This window comes from Mixophyes fleayi, chromosome 7 (assembly GCF_038048845.1).
Source record: "Mixophyes fleayi isolate aMixFle1 chromosome 7, aMixFle1.hap1, whole genome shotgun sequence".
NCBI lineage: Eukaryota > Metazoa > Chordata > Amphibia > Anura > Limnodynastidae > Mixophyes > Mixophyes fleayi.
In genome coordinates, this window is record NC_134408.1 from 81253210 (window position 1) to 81260857 (window position 7648).

At 40.3% G+C, this 7648-nt stretch overlaps 1 pseudogene; it reads left to right on the top strand.

Moving 5' to 3' along the window:
- The first annotated feature begins 3098 nt into the window (after positions 1–3098).
- Positions 3099–3217, top strand: LOC142098748 (5S ribosomal RNA; annotated as a pseudogene).
- Positions 3218–7648: the final 4431 nt, after the last annotated feature.

Consider the following 7648-nt stretch of genomic DNA (forward strand, 5'->3'; position numbering starts at 1 on the left):
GGACAAGTTTGGCATAAAACATAAAAAGACTAAACCCCCTAAGAAATTATACACCAAAAATCAGACACGATCCAAAATAGATACTAACACTAACAATACCAGGAACAATCCATACCAAATTACCGCCTCCAAATTACCGTATAAGAAAATGGGCATGACTTACCAGCAATACATGGCGTTTATACATCAAAAATCAGTTAAAATCCGGTCTCTCCATACTACATTGAATCCTGATATTACTGTTAGTTCATGTTCTGAATCAATTTCCTTTTCTGTGCATGATAATCTTAGCCTCAATTATGATCACTTAGCTATCCAATTCTTTGAAAAAGGTTGGAAACACCAGATTCCCAAGAAATGTACATCATTAGTTGGTGACATTCCTCACAACCAGGAGACTCCACCCTCAGGTTCTGATGGTCCTTTCTTCAATAATAAGGACAACACACTATACTCCACACCAATAGTGGCTCTGGATAATTCAGATTCTAATACAGGCCCCATTCAGCAAGACACTTTTTCACAAATAGGGCATTTTTTAGGACTGGGTCCGAAATTCATGAGTACACACTTAAGACCCAGCCAATCTCAATCGACAAAAAGAAAACTAAACACCTCAGACGAGGTAGGAGAGGAGGTCAAAAAAACAAAACAATGGGAACAATCAATAGTCCTCTGAAACCCATAGGTATTTTTAATTTGAGCGATCACGTCCTTTCTAAGCCGGAAATTAGTGTCTTAAATAAAGGCTTAGAAATATGCCCCCACTAGGTCTCTTAACAAGTTTGACACCTATAGGGATGTTCAGCAATTCATTAGAAAATTAACTCTCAAAAAATATTACGCCAAAACTCTATTGGAACGGAATGTTACAACAGCTGATGATACATATAAACATACCAAGTTAAAACCGGAATCTAAATTTTACCCTCGACAACTAAAAGGTAGTCTGATAGATGCCTTTGAGACTATGGTCCTGGCAGATATTGACGCCTTAGTTCCACACAAATACAATAATAGGAATGTTAATTTAACCCAATTGGAAATGCAGGCACTTAAACAATTACAGGATCTCAGGAATATCACTATTAAACCGGCTGACAAAGGTTGTGATATAGTGCTCCTGAACACGAGTGACTACATTAAAGAGATCTACAGATTATTATCTGACTCATCCACTTATCAGCTTTTAGACACAAATCCAACCATGGATTTTTCTGATCAACTAAAAACTATTCTCAATCAAGGTAGAGATTTGGGAATACTATCTAACAATGAATACAATTATATCTATAATTCTCATCCTACCATTCCTGTTATATATTATCTCCCAAAAATTCACAAAAACATCAAACAACCACCGGGGAGACCGATTATTTCTGGCATTGGGTCCATAACAGCAAATCTTTCACACTATTTGGATATTTATTTACAACCATTTGTCAAGGCTCAAAAAGCCTACTTGAAAGACATTACACACGTCTTACAGATTCTGCAAGATATCACCTGGAATCCCAAATATTGGTTGGTCACATGTGATGTGACCTCACTCTATACTGTAATTAGACATGATTTAGGTATCCAAAGCACACGTTATTTTTCAGAGAAAGATCCCACCTTGGATGAAAGCCAGATAGAATTATATTGACGAATATTGAATTCATTCTTAGACACAACTATTTCAGGTTCCAAGATCAATTCTATCTACAAATACAAGGGACCGCAATGGGCACTAGATTTGCCCCCAGCTATGCCAATCTCTACTTGAGTTTTTGGGAGGACCATAATATCTGGTCTAACAATAGCTGGGAGGCAAATCTGGTGCTCTGGAGAAGGTACATCGATGATGTCCTTATTGTATGGGATGGACCAGAATCTTCACTTCTACAATTTTTAAACCATATTAACACCAATAATTATGGTTTAAAATTCACCGCCAACTATAGTCAATCTTCCATAGAATTTCTTGATTTAGAAATTTTTACACAGAACAATAGTTTAGTCACCAAAACATATAGGAAACAAGTGGACGTAAACAGTTATATTCTATCATCAAGTCATCACCATCCACAGTGGCTTAAGAGCATTCCTTTTAGCCAATTTTCAAGGATTAGACGGAACTGCACTAACATGCAGGATTACATTACTCAAGGCACTGAACTCAAGTCTCAATTTCAGGAGAAAGATTATAATAATCATATAATCGATACAGCATTCAATAAACTTTTAAATACTGACCGAAGCCAGTTATTGAAGCATCACTCATCAACACAAGCAGACTCCTCCAGCAAGGAAATAACTGCCAACAATCATATTTACTTTGTCTCTAACTACTCCAGTCAAGCCCATCATTTAAAACACATTATTAACAAACATTGGCACATCGTACAGAAGGAAGAAATCTTAGGCCCCTTGATTCCAACCAAACCCAAAGTAGTTTTCAGGAAAGCCCCGGATCTCAAGAAAGCACTAGTTAAGAACCATATCAAAAATAACATTATTCACACTAATTGGTTAATCAATAATGGACAAAAACCAGGTTTCTATCACTGTGGCAAATGTGTCAATTGTCGTACGACTCAACACAACAACACAAAAGGAATATCTAAGGTTTTTTCGGCATATGACAATAGAAAATACACGATCAAGGAGTTCATTACATGTAACACCAAGAACGTAATATACCTCATACAATGCCCATGTGGCAAGCAATATATCGGTCGAACTATCAGACCCCTAAAGGTTAGAATTGGTGAACATATTAGGAATGTCAAGAATGGCTTTGATAAACACCATCTCCCTAACCATTTTAAGACTATGCATAATTGTGACCCTATAGGGCTTACATTTTTAGGCATTAAGATTGTATATAACAACTGGCGAGGAGGAGATCCAATCAAAAACATCAATAGAGAAGAATCCAAATTGATCCTCCACCTTAATACTCTAACACCCCGGGGATTAAATATGGAGTTTGATGTTTCCTTATAAGATAGGATATATAGGTTAATCAGGAACATTTGTCTATATTGGCTGCCATATGGTGACATCGTAGTGTCCATGCCCTATTGTCCCTTTGGGTTAAGTATCTCCATGGGAACTACGGTCATACCACCCTGGTGATGCCCAACCCCCACCGACCTTGGAAGCCAAGCAGAGTGGAGCTGGCCTAGTACCGGGATGGGTGACCTCCTGGGAATATCCAGTACAGTAGTAGACATGTTGTAGATTGATCCCAATACGGTGCTTTTAGTGGCAGGACATGCCATCTTTGACATGCCATGATTTAATGTTCCATATATATTATGCACAATCAGCAATATGTCAACTTCTTTACTCCTCATTTTTTGGGATCTAGAGTCCCTGCTATATCCCCACAGTCACAGCGTGTTTTAATACATTAAAGTGTTCTATATTCTTACAAGTCTGCAATTTGAGTCTAAGCACTATTTCCATCATCTGTGAGCCCCTTTTAATGTTACTGTCAGAGTAGTGATACAGGTCTGTATTGACTGTATGGGCATGTTGTATATATCAATCATGTCAGACTGACTGAACATTTACTATATTATTCATTCATTATTTTAATTGGTCATTATTAATGTATGTGCTCCTCTGATTATTTATTATTTGAATATTTTAATTGGTTAGCACCAATGTATGTGCCTTTGTGTCTTTATCCTGTTCACCCACTTACGTTTTTGACATTCAACATTAGCCATTTTATTATGATGTTATGATATTTGTGTTTTATACATATCCTTTTATGAATATTTGAATATAGTGTTACATCATTATTCTTTTATGATCAGTAACAACCATTTAGGAACTTATATTAACATTGTATTGGGAAATTATTCAAATTGAGGAATCCACCATAAATAGCATTATGTCAAGCCGCTACTTCACAACCCCTGAGGAAATCTGCCCTGCAGATGAAACGCGTTGGGCCACACCCACTTCCGCCTAATCGCACAGGACTTCCGGTTTGCGTTCCACTGTGGAAGGCACGCCATCATCGTGCTTCTTCCGTGCACCACTACTGCTAGGAACCAGCTGACATCTAGGTATACGAGCTCCATCGCTAGCCACCGCTTCGCTTACACCGCGACCCGCCTTGGATAACTCATTGGCATCAGGTACAAGACTGTATATCTATATCCCGACTGGAATTGCCGCGAGTAGAGTGGCATCAATTAATTGTGGTATTTTCCACAACAGTTGTAATTGACACAATCGTGTTATTGGACACCGAGGATTTATATGGACAATTTCTATGGATAATCATTCTTGTATTACCGATTACCTGATAGCCCCTTTTATCATGGACTTTTAGCAATATGTTTTAATAATTATTCGCTTTGTATTTTAGCTCTATTTAGGTGTTTGTATTGTCTTTTGTTTAGCCATTAAATCCACCCACTGGAAGTATATTCTGCATGTTTGCATTATATCCACCAACACATATTACTATTTTTATAGCTGCAGTACTATAATCAATCACAGAATAGTGCACTTTAGTCTATTGTGCACTATAATTGATACAGGTTTATCCCTGGTTATGTAAGAAGGGTTCAGTTTCTGCACTATTGCATCACACCAGATCTTCATATTTACCAATGAAATTCCCCCCCCCCTTTTTTTTCATTACACTACAGTATACCTAGGTAATTGAGCGCTATACGCTGGTTTTTGTATTTGGTAGTTCACAGGAAGGGATTCCTGGGTATTGCTGCTCTTGCCGGGTTGGGGTTGAGCGCAGTTTCCTATTTCTAATTCAAACACTAGATGGTAGCAGAGGACTTAATAGTGATGCATTTAGAAATGGAAATGAGCCTATTTGCAACAAAACACAAATAGCGAGCATCAAGATACAAAAGGATTCCAGAGACTACATAAGATACAGAAGGATAAGTCCCGCATCAAATAACTTTCATATTATGAGAAAGGTCCCAGGAGTGCCACACCGTTCCAAGAGTCACAAAGAGTTGCCAGGCCAGACTGGAACAAGTAGGAGGGATCTTAGGAGAATGGAGAACCAGCAGGAGAGAGCAAAAATCAACCAAAAGAAACCCCGGTCAGAGAGGATCACATCTCCAGCAATTGACACCACGCTCTGGCACCAGAGGGGAACACCGATGCCCCCCACCAGACAGTATTGGTCCGGCAGCAGAAAGGGGGCCAAAGAAGTAAATCTCCACAGCAGGTATGTGCTCTCCTTTATATTGCACCTCTCCTATATTTGGGTGAGATGGTGCCTAGTGATCGGGACCCTCAATTCGCCACAACCACCAAGTGGTCGGCTCAAGTCTTTTTAGTCCTTTTGAAAGCAGGTAAGGGGTTTAACAGCAGTACCCCAAAAGCACTCTATTCAGTATAGAGCAGATGCATCTAATATATAATTTGTTGAGGCTCAGAAAGGGGTTGACAGTTTATATTTAGCCGGTACTGTAGGACTAGTCGGAAGCATAAGGGATCAATGATCAGCGAGGGATGCGGGTCCCATACTGAATTTGTTATCTTCAATATCAGAATCTTTTAGGGAAGCATATGGGACTCAAGTTGCAATATTTGGTGTTAGAGGAATTTTGATGTTTATGATTTTTGTTATGGGTCCTTGGAGCTTAGTAGAAATGCTTCCATATATCGTGGCTCGTGCCCAACCAGTTAACTAATTTAAGTGTCCACTAATAGACCACTGACGAAAGAGGGAAGTTTGGGACATCTTGACCCTACTTCCTAAGTAGACAGCCAGGAATATAAGAAGAGCAGTATGTCAATCGAGTCATTCTATCTTGGAGGATTCTGGTATAGAAGACATCAGTACAAAACCTTCAGGGCCAGACATCGCACTGCTGCTAGAGGAAACCCTACCAGGACAGGGTCTGTAGGAGCCAATAGCCCAGGCTTTGGAACACAGGGATGTCTAGCTAAATGGTAGCGCTAATACTGCAGGACAATAAGACTCTGAATGATACTGAGATTGTTACTTTGGGGTGCTGACTGCCAGAAGCTGCTGTAGGGTACACACTACCATTTGCCCTGTACCTTGTGATAGTCTTATGGTGGTGTGTTCTCGTAATAAAGCCTTATTTTGGATATTTTCTGGTCTGTGAGTTGAATTCCACAGAGGTTAACCATAGCCCCAGCTAAGGGTGCTTTCCTCACAGTGGACAATGACCATAGTGCAAAATACTGCAAGTGTTACGAGCCATCACAGCCACAGCCCATATGTTTACCTTACTCTCTGCTGCCCTGACAGCTGGAGATATCACTCCCGCCTCCACCTCCTGTCTGTCAAAGGGGCAACAGCCAGGACACGGTGGTGAGTAGAAGAGCGTCCTGGTCTGTCAGCTGGGCACCTGCGCAGGTTCTTCTGTTTAATTATTCAGCATCCTGTGGCTGATTATGTGGGCTGTTGCCCTGTGTTCTGATTGGGCATTTCTAATATTTAAGGCAGAGAGTGCTTAGTTTCCCTGTCAGTTATAGTGCCAGTGTTTCACAGTAGCTGTCCTGCTCAAGTTTCCTGTGAATACTCTGCCCATATTCTGAACAATCTCTGTTGTGACCTTCTGATTTTTTTCTGGATCCTGTTTGAATTCTGATTGTCCCTGACCTTTGGCTTAGTGACAATTGTTCACTCCTCAAACAAGTTTTATTGTCAGGCAAGTTTTGACCTCATCGGGCACACAGTTATCGCCCTATCAAGCATTCTCTTGGTTTCCTAGCCAAATTGTATACACTAAATTCATAAACAATTCCCTACATGTAAACCATGAAAAAATTAATAATTTCCTAATACAAATAGCAGCTCCTTTCTTCTAGACATCCACACCCAGGTGTGGATGCTTAGATGAAAGGATTCTCACCCTATCAAGGTTACGCCAGGAGTTTATTTTATGATTATGTGGGCTGTTGCTCTGTGTTCTAAATGGACAGTTCTACTATTTAAGGCAGGGAGAGCTTAGCCTGTCTGCTGGTTATAGCTGCTGTGTTTCACACTAGCTGACCTGCTCCAATTTTCTGTGGATACTCTGCCTGAAATCTCACTGATATCTGTTGCGACTCTCTGATTTTTTTCTGGACCCTGCTTGAACTCTGATTGCCCCTGACCTTTGGATTAGTAATTTGATATCTCCTTGTTTGCTACAAGCCCTGATCTTTGGCCTCTCCTTGATTTATATGCTTGCTACGGACCCCTAATCCTTGGACTGTTCCAACAGACTTTGTTCCTATTTTCCAGTTACTGCCTCCTATCTTTGTACTTTGGTACTGCATATAAAGTTCTACTACACTCAGGGCCAGACTGGGACTAAAAATCAGCCTTGGCATTTGAAGCATACACGCCCACCTCTGTTGATGCGCAGGAAAAAACTGTGTTCCACTGTGCAGCATCGGCGCCGTCAAGGGCGTGGCCACATTATGTTGGGGGCGTGGTCAACATGGGGCATTGATACATACATTATAATAAAGCATTACATTTATCAGATCTTCCCCATCCACATCACACCACCCCCCACCCCAGAAACACATTACAACACCCCAGTCCACTGTATTTATCTATGCTTCTGATACTGCTGACATCCATCAGGGTGGGAAATTCCTGTAGAGTGAGCAGGGAAGCTCTTATTCTCACTAGATTAATAAA